This window comes from Triticum dicoccoides, chromosome 6A (assembly GCF_002162155.2).
Source record: "Triticum dicoccoides isolate Atlit2015 ecotype Zavitan chromosome 6A, WEW_v2.0, whole genome shotgun sequence".
Lineage (NCBI taxonomy): Eukaryota > Viridiplantae > Streptophyta > Magnoliopsida > Poales > Poaceae > Triticum > Triticum dicoccoides.
The window spans coordinates 627594846-627615253 of record NC_041390.1 but is presented as its reverse complement, the minus strand read 5'-3'; positions in this window follow the sequence as shown (position 1 = coordinate 627615253).

Sequence of the window (20408 nt, the reverse complement as noted above, 5' to 3'; positions counted from 1 at the left end):
TGGTGGTTATGTATGTCGTATAGTAGTATACATGTTAGCATATAACCATTTAATTTTCTTGTCAAACAAATTATTTACGATTTTTTTTTCATGTCTCGTTCTCTCCTCTCTTGACCTACAATCGAGGGAAAGGAAATTCAGTTGGCAACCATAAATATGCAGTAGGTGCTCATAGGCTTTTGTCCCATAGTATGTCTCTCGAGACCATGAGTGATAATGGGCTCGCTACACGAGCTTGATCACACCCTTCTCTTTCTTACCTCTTCCCTCTCATACTTTGATTTTGGTTGATAAATGACAAACAAAGGAGCCCGGCGCAAGGAAAACAACAATTGGAAAACCAATAATATCAAAATATCACCCTGGCATACATTATTGGCCAAATCGGAATGTTCTCTTTTGGTTGCGCGCTTATGTATTGTTGACAACCTCCCTGTAAAAAGCTCTCTCTACCCACTCGAGAGTGGAGTGGCCCAGCAACACAACAAACAAAAAGATTGCCCCTTCCCACAGCTGACGACAATGACACCATGGCATCACACACCTAGCACTCGTGGTGGTGCGCCCATTCCTACAGGGTGATCGGAATATTGAGGCGACCCATCCTTGGCAGCGCTCTTGGTGTCATCAATAAGATCACATCACTACACTTTCAACATCGACGTGGGGTTGAGTTTCCCCGTCTTGCCTTCGCCTTCTTCTTCAGGTTGATGATCCATACTCAGATCATCGTTGCCGCCTCCTGGCAAATTTTGTGACTTCTCGACCTGTTGGGGAACGCAGTAATTTCAAAAAAAAATCCAACGCACACGCAAGACCTATGTGATGCATAGCAACGAGCGGGAGAGTGTTGTCCACGTACCCTCGTAGACCGTAAGCGGAAGCGTCAAGTAACGCGGTTGATGTAGTCGAACGTCTTCGCGATCCAACCGATCCTAGTACCGAAAGTACGGCACCTCTGTGATCTGCACACGTTCAGCTCCGTGACGTCCCTCGAACTCTTGATCGAGCTGAGGTGGAGGGAGAGTTCCGTCAGCACGACGGCGTGGTGACGGTGTTGATGAAGTTACCGATGCAGTGCTTCGCCTAAGCACTACAACGATATGACCGAGGTCGAAATCCGTGGAGGGGGGCACCTCACACGGCTAAACAATGTCAACTTGTGTGTTCTAGGGCGCCCCCTGCCCCCGTATATAAAGGAGCAAGGGGGGAGGCCGGCCGGCCCTAGGGCGCGCCAACGAGGGGAGGAATCCTCCTCCTAGTAGGAGTAGGATTCCTCTTTTCCTAGTCCTACTAGGAGGGGGAAGGAAGGAGTGGGAGAGGGGAAGGAAGGGGGGGGGGCTGCTCTGGCCACCCCGCTCTCTCTCCACTAAGGCCCATCTAGGCTCACTAGTTCCCCCGGGGGGTTCCGGTAGCCCTCTGGCACTCTGGTTTTATCCGAAATCACCCTGAACACTTCCGATGTCCGAATATAGCCGTCCAATATATCAATCTTTATGTCTCGACCATTTCGAGACTCCTCGTCATGTCTGTGATCACATCCGGCACTCTGAACTACCTTCGGTACATCAAAACACATAAACTCATAATACCGATCGTCATCGAACGTTAAGCGTGCGGACCCAACGGGTTCGAGAACTATGTAGACATGACCGAGACACGTCTCCGGTCAATAACCAATAGCGAAACCTGGATGCTCATATTGGCTCTCACATATTCTACGAAGATCTTTATCGATCAAACCGCATAACAACATACGTTGTTCCCTTTGTCATCGGTATGTTACTTGCCCGAGATTCGATCGTCAGTATCTTAATACCTAGTTCAATCTCGTTACCGGCAAATCTCTTTACTCGTTCTGTAATGCGTCATCCCGTAACTAACTCATTAGTCACATTCCTTGCAAGGCTTATAGTGATGTGCATTACCGAGAGGGCCCAGAGATACCTCTCCGACAATCAGAGTGACAAATCCTAATCTCGATCTATGCCAATGCAACAAACACTAACGGAGACACCTGTAGAGCATCTTTATAATCACCCAGTTACATTGTGACGTTTAATAGCACACAAAGTGTTCCTCCGGTATTCGGAAGTTGCATAATCTCGTAGTCATAGGAACATGTATAAGTCATGAAGAAAGCAATAGCAACATACTAAACGATCAAGTGCTAAGCTAACGGAATGGGTCAAGTCAATCACACCATTCTCTAATGATGTGATCCCATTCATCAAATGACAACTCATGTCTATGGCTAGGAAACTTAACCATCTTTGATTAACGAGCTAGTCAAGTAGAGGCATACTAGTGACACTCTGTTTGTCTATGTATTCACACATATACTAAGTTTCCAGTTAATACAATTCTAGCATGAATAATAAACATTTATCATGATATTAGGAAATACAAATAACAACTTTATTATTGCATCTAGGGCATATTTCCTTCACGACCATAGTTACGATCACTATCTCCATGGTGTGGGTATGTGCAACATCAATCTAGGTTCCCGTCGCAACACTGGCTTGTACAAACTAGAGACGAGGATGAATTCTCCTTGAGTCTGTCTGTAAATATTATCTATGCAAAGGTTATTCTTGCAAGTCTTAGATCTATTTATTATATGGCTTCCCACCATCACAAACAAAAACACTTTTTATTATCAAAAATTTATATTTATGCGAGTTTTACTTGTTGGGGAACGTAGTAATTTCAAAAAAATTCCTACGCACACGCAAGATCATGTGATGCATAGCAACGAGAGGGGGAGTATGATCTACATACCTAGTAGATCGACAACGGAAGCGTTTGGTTGATGTAGTCGTACGTCTTCACGATCCGACCGATCAAGCACCGAAACTACGACACCTCCGAGTTCTAGCACACGTACAGCTCGATGACGATCCCCGGACTCCGATCCAGCAAAGTGTCGGGGAAGAGTTCTGTCAGCACGACGGCGTGGTGACGATCTTGACGTACTACTGCTGCAGGGCTTCGCCTAAGCACCGCTACAATATTATCGAGGACTATGGTGGCTGGGGGCGCCGCACACGGCTAAGGAATAGATCACGTGGATCAACTTGTGTCTCTCTGGGGTGCCCCTGCCTCCGTATATAAAGGACCAAGAGGGGGAGGCCGGCCGGCCACATATGGCACGCCAGGAGGAGTCCTACTCCCTCCGGGAGTAGGACTTCTCCCCCAATCCTAGTTGGAATAGGATTCATGAGGTGAAAGAGAGAGAGAGAGAGAGAGAAGGAGGAGGGCGCCGGCCCCCTCTCTCCTTGTCCTATTCTGACTAGGGGGAGGGGCACACGGCCCAAGCCCTAGCTGCCTCTCCTCTTCTTCCACTATGGCCCATTAAGGCCCATATAGCTCCCGGGGGGTTCCGGTAACCTCCCGGTACTCCGGTAAAATCCCGATTTCACCCGGAACACTTCCGATATCCAAACATAGGCTTCCAATATATCAATCTTTATGTCTCGACCATTTCGAGACTCCTCGTCATGTTCGTGATCACATCCGGGACTCCAAACAACCTTCGGTACATCAAAATGCATAAACTCATAATATAACTGTCATCGTAACCTTAAGCGTGCGGACCCTACGAGTTCGAGAACAATGTAGACATGACCGAGACACGTCTCTGGTCAATAACCAATAGCGGGACCTGGATGCCCATATTGGCTCCTACATATTCTACGAAGATCTTTATCGGTCAGACCGCATAACAACATACGTTGTTCCCTTTGTCATCAGTATGTTACTTGCCCGAGATTCGATCGCCGGTATTCCAATACCTAGTTCAATCTCGTTACCGGCAAGTCTCTTTACTCGTTCTGTAATACATCATCCCGCAACTAACTCATTTAGTTGCAATGCTTGCAAGGCTTAAGTGATGTGCATTACCGAGAGGGCCCAGAGATACCTCTCCGACAATCGGAGTGACAAAACCTAATCTCGAAATACGCCAACCCAACATGTACCTTTGGAGACACCTGTAGTACTCCTTTATAATCACCCAGTTACGTTGTGACGTTTGGTAGTACCCAAAGTGTTCCTCCGGTAAACGGGAGTTGCATAATCTCATAGTTATAGGAACATGTATAAGTCATGAAGAAAGCAATAGCAACATACTAAACGATCGGGTGCTAAGCTAATGGAATGGGTCATGTCAATCAGATCATTATCTCAATGATGTGATACTGTTAATCAAATAACAACTCATTGTTCATGGTTAGGAAACATAACCATCTTTGATTAACGAGCTAGTCAAGTAGAGGCATACTAGTGACACTTTGTTTGTCTATGTATTCACACATGTATTATGTTTCCGGTTAATACAATTCTAGCATGAATAATAAACATTTATCATGGTTATAAGGAAATAAATAATAACTTTATTATTGCCTCTAGGGCATATTTCCTTCAGTCTCCCACTTGCACTAGAGTCAATAATCTAGATTACACAGTAATGATTCTAACACCCATGGAGCCTTGGTGCTGATCATGTTTTGCTCGTGGAAGAGGCTTAGTCAATGGGTCTGCAACATTCAGATCCGTATGTATCTTGCAAATCTCTATGTCTCCCACCTGGACTAGATCCCGGATGGAATTGAAGCGTCTCTTGATGTGTTTGGTTCTCTTGTGAAATCTGGATTCCTTTGCCAAGGCAATTGCACCAGTATTGTCACAAAAGATTTTCATTGGACCCCATGCACTAGGTATGACACCTAGATCGGATATGAACTCCTTCATCCAGACTCCTTCATTTGCTGCTTCCGAAGCAGCTATGTACTCTGCTGCACATGTAGATCCCGCTACAACGCTTTGTTTAGAACTGCACCAACTGACAGCTCCACCGTTTAATGTAAACACGTATCCAGTTTGTGATTTAGAATCGTCCGGATCAGTGTCAAAGCTTGCATCAACGTAACCTTTTACGATGAGCTCTTTGTCACCTCCATATATGAGAAACATATCCTTAGTCCTTTTCAGGTATTTCAGGATGTTCTTGACCGCTGTCCAGTGATCCACTCCTGGATTACTTTGGTACCTCCCTGCTAGACTTATAGCAAGGCACACATCAGGTCTGGTACACAGCATTGCATACATGATAGATCCTATGGCTGATGCATAGGGAACATCTTTCATATTCTCTCTATCTTCTGCAGTGGTCGGGCATTGAGTCTTACTCAACTTCACACCTTGTAAAACAGGCAAGAACCCTTTCTTTGCTTGATCCATTTTGAACTTCTTCAAAACTTTGTCAAGGTATGTGGTTTGTGAAAGTCCAATTAAGCGTCTTGATCTATCTCTATAGATCTTAATGCCTAATATGTAAGCAGCTTCACCGAGGTCTTTCATAGAAAAACTTTTATTCAAGTATCCCTTTATGCTATCCAGAAATTCTATATCATTTCCAATTAGTAATATGTCATCCACATATAATATCAGAAATGCTACAGAGCTCCCACTCACTTTCTTGTAAATAGAGGCCTCTCCAAAAGTCTGTATAAAACCAAATGCTTTGATCACACTATCAAAACGTTTATTCCAACTCCGAGAGGCTTGCACCAGTCCATAAATGGATCGCTGGAGCTTGCACACTTTGTTAGCTCCCTTTGGATCGACAAAACCTTCTGGTTGCATCATATACAACTCTTCTTCTAGAAATCCATTCAGGAATGCAGTTTTGACATCCATCTGCCAAATTTCATAATCATAAAATGCGGCAATTTCTAACATGATTCGGACAGACTTAAGCATCGCTACGGGTGAGAAGGTCTCATCGTAGTCAATCCCTTGAACTTGCCGAAAACCTTTTGCGACAAGTCGAGCTTGTAGACAGTAATATTACCGTTAGCGTCAGTCTTCTTCTTGAAGATCCATTTATTCTCAATTGCTTGCCGATCATCGGGCAAGTCAACCAAAGTCCATACTTTGTTCTCATACATGGATCCCATCTCAGATTTCATGGCTTCAAGCCACTTTGCGGAATCTGGGCTCACCATCGCTTCTTCATAGTTTGTAGGTTCATCATGATCTAGTAGCATGACTTCCAGAACGGGATTACCGTACCAGTCTGGTGCGGATCTTACTCTGGTTGATCTACGAGGTTCAGTAGTATCTTGTTCTGAAGCTTCATGATCATCATCATTAGCTTCCTCACTAACTGGTGTAGGTGTCATAGAAACAGTTGTCTGTGATGTACTACTTTCCAATAAGGGAGCAGGTATAGTTACCTCGTCAAGTTCTACTTTCCTCCCACTCACTTCTTTCGAGAGAAACTCCTTCTCCAGAAAGTTTCCGAATTTAGCAACAAAAGTCTTGCCTTCGGATCTGTGATAGAAGGTGTATCCAATAGTTTCCTTTGGATATCCTATGAAGACACATTTCTCCGATTTGGGTTCGAGCTTATCAGGTTGAAGCTTTTTCACATAAGCATCGGAGCCCCAAACTTTCAGAAACGACAACTTTGGTTTCTTGCCAAACCACAGTTCATAAGGCGTCGTCTCAACGGATTTTGATGGTGCCCTATTTAACGTGAATGCAGCCGTCTCTAGAGCGTATCCCCAAAACAATAGCGGTAAATCAGTAAGAGACATCATAGATCGCACCATATCCAGTAAAGTACGATTACGATGTTCGGACACACCATTACGCTGAGGTGTTCCGGGTGGCGTGAGTTGCGAAACTATTCCACAATTTTTCAAATGTACACCAAACTCGTAACTCAAATATTCTCCTCCATGATCAGATCGTAGAAACTTTATTTTCTTGTTACGATGATTTTCAACTTCACTCTGAAATTCCTTGAACTTTTCAAATGTTTCAGACTTATGTTTCATTAAGTAGATATTCCCATATCTGCTTAAATCATCTGTGAAGGTGAGAAAATAACAATATCCGCCACGAGCCTCAATATTCATCGGACCACATACATCTGTATGTATGATTTCCAACAAATCTGTTGCTCTCTCCATAGTACCGGAGAACGGCGTTTTAGTCATCTTGCCCATGAGGCACGGTTCGCAAGTACCAAGTGATTCATAATCAAGTGGTTCCAAAAGTCCATCAGTATGGAGTTTCTTCATGCGCTTTACACCGATATGACCTAAACGGCAGTGCCACAAATAAGTTGCACTCTCATTATCAACTCTGCATCTTTTGGCTTCAACATTATGAATATGTGTGTTACTACTATCGAGATTCAACAAGAATAGACCACTCTTCAAGGGTGCATGACCATAAAAGATATTACTCGTATAAATAGAACAACCATTATTCTCTGATTTAAATGAATAACCGTCTCGCATCAAACAAGATCCAGATATAATGTTCATGCTTAACGCTGGCACCAAATAACAATTATTTAGGTCTAATAGTAATCCCGAAGGTAGATGTAGAGGTAGCGTGCCGACTGCGATCGAGTTGACTTTGGAACCGTTTCCCACGCGCATCGTCACCTCGTCCTTAACCAATCTTCGCTTGATCCGTAGTCCCTGTTTCGAGTTGCAAATATTAGCAACAGAACCAGTATCAAATACCCAGGTGCTACTGCGAGCATTAGTAAGGTACACATCAATACCATGTATATCACATATACCTTTGTTCACCTTGCCATCCTTCTTATCCGCCAAATACTTGGGGCAGTTCCGCTTCCAGTGACCAGTCTGCTTGCAATAGAAGCACTCAGTTTCAGGCTTAGGTCCAGGTTTGGGTTTCTTCTCTTGAGTAGCAACTTGCTTGCCGTTCTTTTTGAAGTTCCCCTTCTTCTTCCCTTTGCCCTTTTTCTTGAAACTAGTGGTCTTGTTGACCATCAACACTTGATGCTCCTTCTTGATTTCTACCTCCGCAGCTTTCAGCATCGCGAAGAGCTCGGGAATAGTCTTATTCATCCCTTGCATATTATAGTTCATCACGAAGCTCTTGTAGCTTGGTGGCAGTGATTGGAGAATTCTGTCAATGACGCAATCATCTGGAAGATTAACTCCCAATTGAATCAAGTGATTATTATACCCAGACATTTTGAGTATATGCTCACTAACAGAACTGTTCTCTTCCATCTTGCAGCTATAGAACCTATTGGAGACTTCATATCTCTCAATCCGGGCATTTGCTTGAAATATTAACTTCAACTCCTGGAACATCTCATATGCTCCATGACGTTCAAAACGTCGTTGAAGTCCCGATTCTAAGCCGTAAAGCATGGCACACTGAACTATCGAGTAGTCATCAGCTTTGCTCTGCCAGACGTTCATAACATCCAGCGTTGCTCCTGCAGCAGGCCTGGCACCAAGCGGTGCTTCCAGGACGTAATTCTTCTGTGCAGCAATGAGGATAATCCTCAAGTTACGGACCCAGTCCGTGTAATTGCTAGCATCATCTTTCAACTTTGCTTTCTCAAGGAACGCATTAAAATTCAACGGAACAACAGCACGAGCCATCTATCTACAATCAAACATAAACAAGCAAGATACTAATCAGGTACTAAGTTTCATGATAAATTTAAGTTCAGTTAATTTACTTAAAGAACTCCCACTTAGATAGACATCCCTCTAATCCTCTAAGTGATTACGTGATCCAAATCAACTAAACCATGTCCGATCATCACGTGAGATGGAGTAGTTTCATTGGTGAACATCATTATGTTGATCATATCTACTATATGATTCACGCTCGACCTTTCGGTCTCCGTGTTCCGAGGCCATATCTGTATATGCTTGGCTCGTCAAGTATAACCTGAGTATTCCGCGTGTGCAACTGTTTTGCACCCGTTGTATTTGAACGTAGAACCTATCACACCCGATCATCACGTGGTGTCTCAGCACGAAGAACTTTCGCAACGGTGCATACTCAGGGAGAACACTTCTTGATAATTTAGTGAGAGATCATCTTATAATGCTACCGTCAATCAAAGCAAGATAAGATGCATAAAAGATAAACATCACATGCAAACAATATAAGTGATATGATATGGCCATCATCATCTTGTGCTTGTGATCTCCATCTCCGAAGCACCGTCGTGATCACCATCGTCACCGGCGTGACACCTTGATCTCCATCGTAGCATCGTTGTCGTCTCGCCAAGCTTGTACTTCTACGACTATCGCTACCGTTTAGTGATAAAGTAAAGCATTACATCGCGATTGCATTGCATACAATAAAGAGACAACCATATGGCTCCTGCCGGTTGCCGATAACTCGGTTACAAAACATGATCATCTCATACAATAAAATTCAGCATCATGTCTTGACCATATCACATCACAACATGCCCTGCAAAAACAAGTTAGACGTCCTCTACTTTGTTGTTGCAAGTTTTACGTGGCTGCTACAGGCTTAAGTAAGAACCAATCTCACCTACGCATCAAAACCACAACGATAGTTTGTCAATTTGACTCCGTTTTAACCTTCGCAAGGACCGGGCGTAGCCACACTTGGTTCAACTAAAGTTGGAGAAACTGTCACCCACAAGCCACCTCTGTGCAAAGCACGTCGGGATAACCGGTCTCGCGTAAGCGTACGCGTAATGTTGGTCTGGGCCGCTTCATCCAACAATACCACCGAACCAAAGTATGACATGCTGGTAGGCAGTATGACTTATATCGCCCACAACTCACTTGTGTTCTACTCCTGCATATATCATCAACATATAAAACCTAGGCTCTGATGCCACTGTTGGGGAACGTAGTAATTTCAAAAAAATTCCTACGCACACGCAAGATCATGTGATGCATAGCAACGAGAGGGGGAGTATGATCTACATACCTAGTAGATCGACAACGGAAGCGTTTGGTTGATGTAGTCGTACGTCTTCACGATCCAACCGATCAAGCACCAAAACTACGGCACCTCCGAGTTCTAGCACACGTACAACTCGATGACGATCCCCGGACTCCGATCCAACAAAGTGTCGGGGAAGAGTTCCGTCAGCACGACGGCGTGGTGACGATCTTGACGTACTACTGCTGCAGGGCTTCGCCTAAGCACCGCTACAATATTATCGAGGACTATGGTGGCTGGGGGCGCCGCACACGGCTAAGGAATAGATCACGTGGATCAACTTGTGTCTCTTTAGGGTGCCCCTGCCTCCGTATATAAAGGACCAAGAGGGGGAGGCCGGCCGGCCACATATGGCGCGCCAGGAGGAGTCCTACTCCCTCCGGGAGTAGGACTTCTCCCCCAATCCTAGTTGGAATAGGATTCATGAGGTGGAAAAGAGAGAGAGAGAGAAGGAGGAGGGCGCCGGCCCCCTCTCTCCTTGTCCTATTCGGACTAGGGGGGAGGGGCGCGCGGCCTAAGCCCTGGCTGCCTCTCCTCTTCTTCCACTATGGCCCATTAAGGCCCATATAGCTCCCGGGGGGTTCCGGTAACCTCCCGGTACTCCAGTAAAATCCCGATTTCACCCGGAACACTTCCGATATCCAAACATAGGCTTCCAATATATCAATCTTTATGTCTCGACCATTTCGAGACTCCTCGTCATGTCCGTGATCACATCCGGGACTCCGAACAACCTTCGGTACATCAAAATGCATAAACTCATAATATAGCTGTCATCGTAACCTTAAGCGTGCGGACCCTATGGGTTCGAGAACAATGTAGACATGACCGAGACACGTCTCCGGTCAATAACCAATAGCGGGACCTGGATGCCCATATTGGCTCCTACATATTCTACGAAGATCTTTATCGGTCAGACCGCATAACAACATACGTTGTTCCCTTTGTCATCGGTATGTTACTTGCCCGAGATTCGATCATCAGTATTCCAATACCTAGTTCAATCTCGTTACCGGCAAGTCTCTTTACTCGTTCTGTAATACATCATCCCGCAACTAACTCATTTAGTTGCAATGCTTGCAAGGCTTAAGTGATGTGCATTACCGAGAGGGCCCAGAGATACCTCTCCGACAATCGGAGTGACAAAACCTAATCTCGAAATACGCCAACCCAACATGTACCTTTGGAGACACCTGTAGTACTCCTTTATAATCACCCAGTTACGTTGTGACGTTTGGTAGTACCCAAAGTGTTCCTCCGGTAAACGGGAGTTGCATAATCTCATAGTTATAGGAACATGTATAAGTCATGAAATAAGCAATAGCAACATACTAAACGATCGGGTGCTAAGCTAATGGAATGGGTCATGTCAATCAGATCATTCTCTCAATGATGTGATCCCGTTAATCAAATAACAACTCATTGTTCATGGTTAGGAAACATAACCATCTTTGATTAACGAGCTAGTCAAGTAGAGGCATACTAGTGACACTTTGTTTGTCTATGTATTCACACATGTATTATGTTTCCGGTTAATACAATTCTAGCATGAATAATAAACATTTATCATGATTATAAGGAAATAAATAATAACTTTATTATTGCCTCTAGGGCATATTTCCTTCATTACTTCCATCCCTCACAAATAAAAAAACTATTCTCTTAAGTCGTAGTGGAGTTACAGTTGCTGCCATTAGTGCTTAGCATCTTCCCATTTTGGTGGTCGACCGTGGTGGTCGTGGAGGCCTCGACAACGCCGGCAGTGACGGAGGACTGGTCGGTGGCCCGTCTGGCCACGGTTGCAGATGACTATCGGGTGGCCCCTCCAATCCCATCTTCTGCCAGCATGCACACTCAATAATTTCCCCTATCAACACGGCTCCTCGATCAGACGGTTACCCATGAAACTGCTAACATCCATCTGCAGTGCATTTATTAACAATTAGGTTTAAATATTTATAACTCCTTTAGTCCGTTACCCGTAAAACTTGTAACATCTATAGTCAACCGCACATTCACTAATAATTGGATTTAGCTATTTATACTGAACTCTTTTAATTTTATAAGCAACTTTATTCTTTGAGAAATTGCATGTCATTTGCTTATGGTTCATCTATTAGTATAAATTTCTCTTGTTATTTCTCAAAGAAATCAGAAATACCTATGTATGGGTCACTATTACAAGTACAAAACGATGAAATGACATATACATTTTTGCTAAAAGACATACTTTCCATGATAATTTTAGCATGGGTTATTATTATTAAGCAGGTCATTTTTCCTAAATCTTAGCAAATTGAAGATATCAGATTTAGTGATGAACTAAGTTCTACCACTTAATGTTTTATGGCTTCCAAATATTTAAATATATCGGTACAATATTCTAGGCCACTAGTCTAACAATATAAATATCCTGATATAGGACATACTAGAGTACAAGACCTGAAATAACAAATAAGTAAGAGGAAAATTTCACGAATCTCACGGTCAAAAAAAAAAAATTTCACGAATCATGTATAAACACCTAATATACTCAGTTTCATATTTACTTACAGCCAAGATAGAAATAACTCTAGATTTTCATATCAATAAGTTTGTTCGATTGTACACTTTACATCCTTGGTCAATATATTTAGGAATTGTTCCGAAATATTTACACTATAACCTATTTCTTTAGCATTGGACCGATATGAATAAGAAGGAAAAAAGCAAGGACGAATGGAACATAGGAGACTAGACTAGGGTTATGAAGGACAAAGGGGACCAACAGAATTTACATCAAAAATGAAAAAAATGAAGTTTGAGGGAGGATAATTGTCTTAAATTTAAGAGAATTAGCTAAAAAAGGGTCTACTAGGGCTCCGTCGACTGATATTTAACTAAACTAGATGACCTGTTCCGCCCCTGGCGCAAAGACCAATTGCAGCCAAGAAGCCAAGAAACCTATAAATGGCAACATGGGTAACTACTCTTGGATCATGAAAATCTTGTTGTGTTGGCCGCACTTAGCCACGACCTCCGCGTCGAAAAGTTCGAACACGATAACCCTGAAATTATCCTTAGCCAAGACCTTGAAGGTGAGGAAGTACCCCATCTTCACCTGGAGAACGACCACGAAGCCAGGCCACACTTGGTCAATGGTGAGTCTCCCATTAAGCTCATATACCTTCACCTTTCATGCTACAACAGGTGGTAGTGCTGAGACGCCTGTGAAGCTAGAAGGTCCAGGTTGGAACTTCTCAAGGTTCTCCAAAAGTCTTTGTAGATCATCCAAAAGGTTCTCGTCGATAAGCTTGACTCCATTTTGCAGGCCTAAGAGGCAAAGACCATGTGCTTGACCCCCCTCCTCATATGAGCGAGTGATGCTCAGCCGACATGTCTGGACAGACGAGGGCAGATGACTTCTCATCGTGGCATCCTTTCAAGCAGTGACCTCCCACGCCATTAGTTGCTGAGAAACATTGGGATCTTGGACTTGGGGAGTGTTTTCCTTTCTATCCATGAGCTGAGAAGATAACCCTCCCTGCATAGAAAGCAAAGAAGTTGTAGAAAGGGATTGGGGATCATAAGTAACTCCATCTCAAGTGCAAAACTCACCTTCCAAAACTGGGTTGGACACATGCCCTCCTAGAAGTGACAAACGTTCACCAGCCTTCCCCAACGCTTCTTGGAGGGCCTGACCCGTACCACAGATCAACCCTTGGAGCAGCTGCCTAGAGTACTATTATTGATGACAAACTTTCTTACAAATGTCTGTAATGACAAATATCAGTAAACACACCATTGATCACAACATAAATCAAACTACAATCTACATCAAAATAAAACCTAAACACCCTAGCACATGCACTTCACCTCGGTGAAGATCACCATCCAAGACAGTTTTAACCAAAACGTTCCTCGCGCAAACCAAACCCTCCACCCTTAATCAAACTTAGCCTCTTCCAACTCAACCCTTAATCAATGATAAAACTGATGACACTCCACTGGTTTGGTCAGCGCATAAGCAGATGATGATTCCAAGATGTATGATATTATTTATGGTTACTCTGATCCTACACAATAGGCTTTGAGGAACTTTACCATGCTCGCACACTAATTTTTGTGGTTTTCCCTAGGATATGTATTTTGGAGCAAATGAACTAATATGGAAGATATCATAGGAAATTATGGTGGTATCATGTCAATCAATGTGATTATCACCTACCATAAAAAGAATAAAACATTTGGAGGCATTCAGAGCCTGCGTGGCTCATCCAAAACACAAGACGGCCAAGCATACGAGTGCTCTTGTATGAGCGGTCGTATGAAGCGGCGCCACCTCCCCCTGGCCGACTACTTTAACACTGTGTGATGGATCAGGAAACATACACATTCGCACACCAAAAACTCATATGGAAGGCAGAACCCTAGCCATTGGAAGGCATCTAGAGGGGGAATTGGCAAAGAGGATGAAACACCCTCGATGCGACTATAGCTCCCACGTGTTGAGGCACGACTTAGAGACATAATCGCATTGAAGGCATATGTCGCAAGTTAGGCAATCTTCACAACATCCCATGTAATATGATAATAAAAGGGGAGATAACATAGTTGGCTTACACTCGCCACGTCAATCAAGTACATAAATAACATTACATCATCCAAACACTCATGGCCCGACTACGGCGCCAAAATAAAAGAGAACCCAACATGCGACACGGTCCCAATCACCCCAACTGGGCACCTCTACTGATCGTCGGGAAAGGAAACGTAGTAACGCTGAGAGTCTTCGTCAAACTCCCACTTGAGCTCATACGCGTCTCCTGAAGCGGAATCATCAGTCCCTGCATCTGGTGTAATAGTAATCTGTGAGCCACAGGGACTCATCAATCTCGCACCCTCGCGATCAAGACTATTTAAGCTTATAGGTAAGGCAAGGTAAAAATATGAGTGGAGCTGCAGCAAGCGACTAGCAAGTATGGTGGCTAACTTATTCGCAAAGGAGAGCGAGAAGAGGAGGCAAAGCACGAGCGAGAAACTAGAGAGCAACCTGCGCAAACATTACTCCAACACCGTGTCCACTTCCCGGACTCCGCCGAGAAAAGGCCATCACGGTAACACACTCAGTTGATTAATTTTAATTAAGTTAAGGTTCAAGTTATCTACAACCGGACATTAACAAATTCCCATCTGCCCATAACCGCGGGCACGGTTTTCGAAAGTTAAAATCCCTGCAGGGGAGTCCCAACTTAGCCCATGACAAGCTCTCACGGTCAACGAAGGAAAAGACCTCCTCCCAAGACGTTCCGATCAGACTCGGTATCTCGGTAATTCAAGACACTTCGACAGGTTAAAACAAGACCAGCAACACCGCCCGAATGTGCCGACAAATCCCGATAGGAGCTGCACATATCTCTTTCTCAGGGCACACACAGATGAGCCAGACGTCGGGTAGGCCAGCCCAGAGTTGCCCCTGGTAGCCCCGGACATCGCTCGGTTGGACCAACACTCAGAGGAGCACTGGCCCGGGGGGGGGGTGTTAAAATAAGATGACCCTTGAGTCTGCAGAACCCAAGGGAAAGAAAAGGCTAGGTGCCGAATGGTAAGACCAATGTTGGGCATTGCTGGAAAAGCTTTAATCAAGGCAAAATATCAAGGGGTTCCCATTATAACCCAACCGCGTAAGGAACGCAAAATCCGGGAACAAAACACCGATATGACGGAAACTAGGGCGGCAAGAGTGGAACAAAACACTAGGCGAGAGGCCGAGCCTTCCACCCTTTACCAAGTATATAGATGCATTAAGATAACAAGATAAAATAATGATGTCCCAACAAGTAAATAAATGTTCCAATAAGGAACGGCCTTCAATCTTCACCTGCAACTAGCAACGCTATAAAAGGGGCTGAGCAAAGCGGTAACATAGCCAATCAACGGTTTGCTAGGACATGGTGGGTTAGAGGTTTGACATGGCAATTTGGGAGGCTTGCAAGCAAATGGTAGGCATCGTAGCAATGGCATAGCAAAAGAGCGAGCAAACTAGCATAGCAAAGATAGTAGTGATTTCGAGGGTATGATCATCTTGCCTGCACAGTTGTCAGAGTTGACTGGATCCTCGAAAGCAAACTCAACGGGCTCCTCGTTAGCAAACTCGTCTCCCGGCTCTACCCAAACAAGACAAACAAGCAACAAGGATACAATCAACCACGTGCAAGACCAAGCAATATGATGAAATGATGATATGCCATGCGGAATGCGATGCGGGATGCAAAATGCAAGATATGACAGGAAATGCATGAACCTGGCCTCAACATGGAAATCCAAGTGTGCCACTAGAAAGATGAGATGAAATCACGTGAAAACGATATAAAGAACGCCAGAATCGGAGTTACGGTTTGGGAATGGCGAGCGATTCAAAAATGACACCGGTCTGCGATTTACAGCAAGTAGGCATCTAAATGCAACGAAATGAACATGCTACAGCACCCAAACATGACAACAAAATACATGGCAGGGATGCACACAAGATTCTTAACAAAAGTCTAGCACTGAGCTACGGCCAAATCATCCATTAACAGGTTCAAACAAGCATGGCAAAAATGCATATGGCAAACAGATCTCAGACTTAGTGAAATCAACACTTGTGTGGAATTTCAGATCAGGTAGCCCTCTTCGGAGCAACAAAACTATATGCTACAGGATCTGAACATGGAAAAGTAAAGCATGGCATGGAGCTACTCAAAGAGCTTAACAAAAGTCCCTTAGTGACCTTGAGCCAAAAGGGATCAGAAAATACAATTGCAAGCATGTGAACATAGCAAAAACATAATCAGTTTTCAGACTTAGTGAAAAACTGACACATGCTGAAATATAACTCAAGTAGGCATGTTTACGAGCTCGATGCACTCACTACGGTGCAAGTCATGGCAAGACAAGCACACACCCATCAAGAAGGCACAAAATGCAAGCTAGACATGGAAAGAACAATAGCATAGCATGCACGGATCAACTACAACATCACCGGCAAAATTGCAAACAAGTTAACAATCTGCCCAGATTCACAAAGTAGCAAAAGTAGAGCTCGATTGACTCAAGTTAGGGTGCTCCATAATTGCAAACAAAGACATGGATGGATAGAGCACTACAATATTAACAAAACTCCCTTACTGATCATCCTCAAAAGAGGCACGAATCACTAGGAAACAACAAGAACATAAGGCATCATGAGACAAACAGGTCTAGGACTTGGTGAAATTACTAAGTCCCTGAAAACAGAATTAGCAAGTGCACCACTTTGCAAGCTTGCACAAGTCACCACACACATCACAAAAATACATGGGTTGCACCTCTGGAAATGATGTACTCTTTGAGATGAACATTTTGATATGCTATATGCAAGAATTGGAGCTACAGATGCAAAGTTACGGAGCTACGAACATGGCAACATGGATCTGCAATTTCGGAACTTAGACAAAAAAACGACCTAGGGTTTACTGTTCACCCCGATCCAGATCTGGATCGCACGGAACACGAGGTTCGTCGGCCGGAGGAGAAACTCGCCGGAGGAGGGGGGCTCGCCGGCCGGACCCGAGGGAGAGGTGGAGGTGGCGGACTCCGGGGTCGGCGGTGGCGGGCGGAGGCGGCGGGGCCGGCGACGCGGTCCGGCGACGGCGGCTCGCGGCGGAGGCGGCGGCCCGCGGCGAGGCAAGGTAGCAGGCGGCCTCGGGCGGCGGCGGTTGCCGGCGGACGGAGCGGGGAGGCGGCGGAGCGGCGCGGCGGAGAGACGGAGAGGCGGCGGCAGCGCGGATGGGCCGGGTGGGCCCGCTGCGGGCTCGCCGGGCCGCGGCGGCGGAGGGAGGCGGCGGGACACGTGGCGCTTAACGGTTGGCGCGGGCGGCGAGGCGGACAAAGTCCGGCGGCGGGATTTTTGTCCGGCGTGGCGCGGGGACGATTTCTAGGGTTTCGCCCGGGATTTGGAATGTGGGGATATATATATAGGCATAGGAGGAGTTAGGAGAGTCCAAATGAGGTGCGGTTTTTGGCCACGCGATCGTGATCGAACGCTCTAGATGATGGAGCAGAGTTAGGTGGGTTTTGGGCCAAATTGGAGGGGTGTTGGGCTGCAACACACACGAGGCCTTTTCGGTCCCTCGGTTAACCGTTGGAGTATCAAACGAAGTCCAAATGATACGAAACTTGACAGGCGGTCTACCGGTAGTAAACTAAGGCCGTTTGGCAAGTCTCGGTCCAAAACGGAAATGTTTAATCCCCACACACGAAAGAAAGCTAGAAATGGCCATCGGAGGAGAACGAAGCACCGGAATGCAAAACGGACAACGGGGAAAATGCTCGAATGCATGAGACGAATACGTATGCAAATGTAATGCACACGATGACATGATATGATATGCATGACAATGACAACAACACATGGAGACAAAAACCCGAACCTGAGGAAATAAATATAACTTAACGCCGGAAACGGCAAGAGTTGGAATACAAATTGGGAAAGTTACATCCGGGGTGTTACAACACTCCACCACTACGAAAGGATCTCGTCCCGAGATCTAGGACTGAAAGAACGCCGGGTACTCAGAACGGAGGTGATCCTCGCGTTCCCAGGTAGCTTCACGGTCGGAATGATGTGACCACTTGACTTTGAGAAATTTGATTGACTTGTTGCGAGTCTTGCGTTCAGTCTCTTCAAGAATAGCAACTGGGTGCTCACAATAAGAGAGATCTTCTTGGAGCTTAATGTCCTCGAAGTTGATGGTGCGGTCAGGAGTCTTGAAGCACTTTCGAAGCTGAGAGACATGGAACACGTCATGAACATTTGCAAAGTTTGAAGGAAGCTCGAGTTGATAGGCGAGGTCGCCTCTCTTGCTGACAATCTTGAAAGGTCCCACGTATCTAGGGGCAAGCTTCCATTTGATACCGAAGTGACGAGTACCTTTCATAGGAGAGACGCGGAGGTAAACATGATCTCCGATCTCGAAAGCCAAATCATGGTGCTTACTATCATAGTAGCTCTTCTGGCGGGATTTGGCTGCTTTGAGGTTATCACGAATGACTTTGCACATTTCTTCTCCCTCTGTTATTAAGTCATTACCCAAAAGCTGACGTTCACCGGTTTCAGACCAGTTGAGAGGGGTACGGCACTTCCTCCCATACAGAATTTCAAGTGGGGCCTTGCCCGAACTTGCTTGAAAACTGTTGTTGTAGGAGAATTCAGCACAAGGAAGACAATCCTCCCACTTCATGCCGAAGGAGATCACACAAGCCCTGAGCATATCTTCAAGAATCTGGTTGACACGCTCGACTTGACCGCTAGTTTGAGGATGGAAAGCTGTGCTAAAGCGGATGTTCATGCCCATGGCCTTCTGAAAAGAATCCCAAAACTTCGAGGTAAAGATGCTGCCACGGTCTGAAGAGATCACTTGTGGAATACCATGCAGAGAGACAATACGAGAGGTATAGAGTTCCGCCAATTGAGCTGCAGTGATCGACTCTTTGATAGGTAGAAAGTGAGCCACTTTGGTGAGTTTGTCGATGACAACGAATATAGCATCATTGCCACGCTTGGACTTTGGAATCCCAGTCACGAAGTCCATCTCAATGTGGTCAAACTTCCATTCTGGAATGGCAAGAGGTTGGAGGAGACCTGCTGGCCTTTGGTGTTCTGCCTTCACTCTTCTGCAGACATCACATTCATTCACGAATTGAGTGATCTCGCGCTTCATTCGAGTCCACCAATAAGCTTGCTTGAGGTCCTGATACATCTTCGTGCTCCCAGGGTGGATGGAGAGGAGAGAATTGTGAGCCTCGTTCCTGATCACTTTACGGAGGTCACCTTTGGGTACAACAATACGATCCTCGAAGAAGAGAGTGTCTTTGTCATCAAGGCGGTAGGACTTGTACTTGGATTGACTCTTGGCAATCCCAATCTTCACCTTTTTCACCATAGCATCAAGAAGCTGGGCTTGGCGAATCTGGTCTTCCAAGGTAGGAGAGACTTGAAGGTTGGCGAGGAAACCTTGAGGAACAACTTGCAGATTAAGTTTGCGGAAAGCTTCACAAAGCTCGGGTTGATAAGGCTTGAGAATCAGACTGTTGCAGTAAGCTTTCCTGCTCAATGCGTCAGCAATCACATTAGCCTTGCGTGGAGTATACTCAATACTCGAATTATACTCTTGAATCACTTCGACCCATCGAGTTTGCCTGAGGTTGAGATTAGGCTGAGTGAAGATGTACTTGAGACTCTTGTGATCAGTGAAAATGTCCACTTTTCTTCCCAATAGAAGATGTCTCCAAGTCAAAAGAGCATGCACAACTGCCGCCAACTCGAGATCATGAGTGGGGTAGTTCTTCTCATTAGGCTTCAACTGGCGAGATGTATAAGCAACAACTTCCTTCTCTTGCATCAATACTGCGCCAAGACCTTGGAGAGAGGCATCACAAAAGACCTCGTACGGCTTGGATTCATCAGGCGGAGTCAGAACTGGAGCAGTGATCAATTTCTCTTTCAAAGTGTTGAAAGCAATGTCACACTCCAGAGACCAAACGTACTTGACGTGCTTCTGGAGAAGATTAGAGAGAGGCTTTGCGATCTTAGAAAAGTTTTCAATGAATCTTCGGCAATA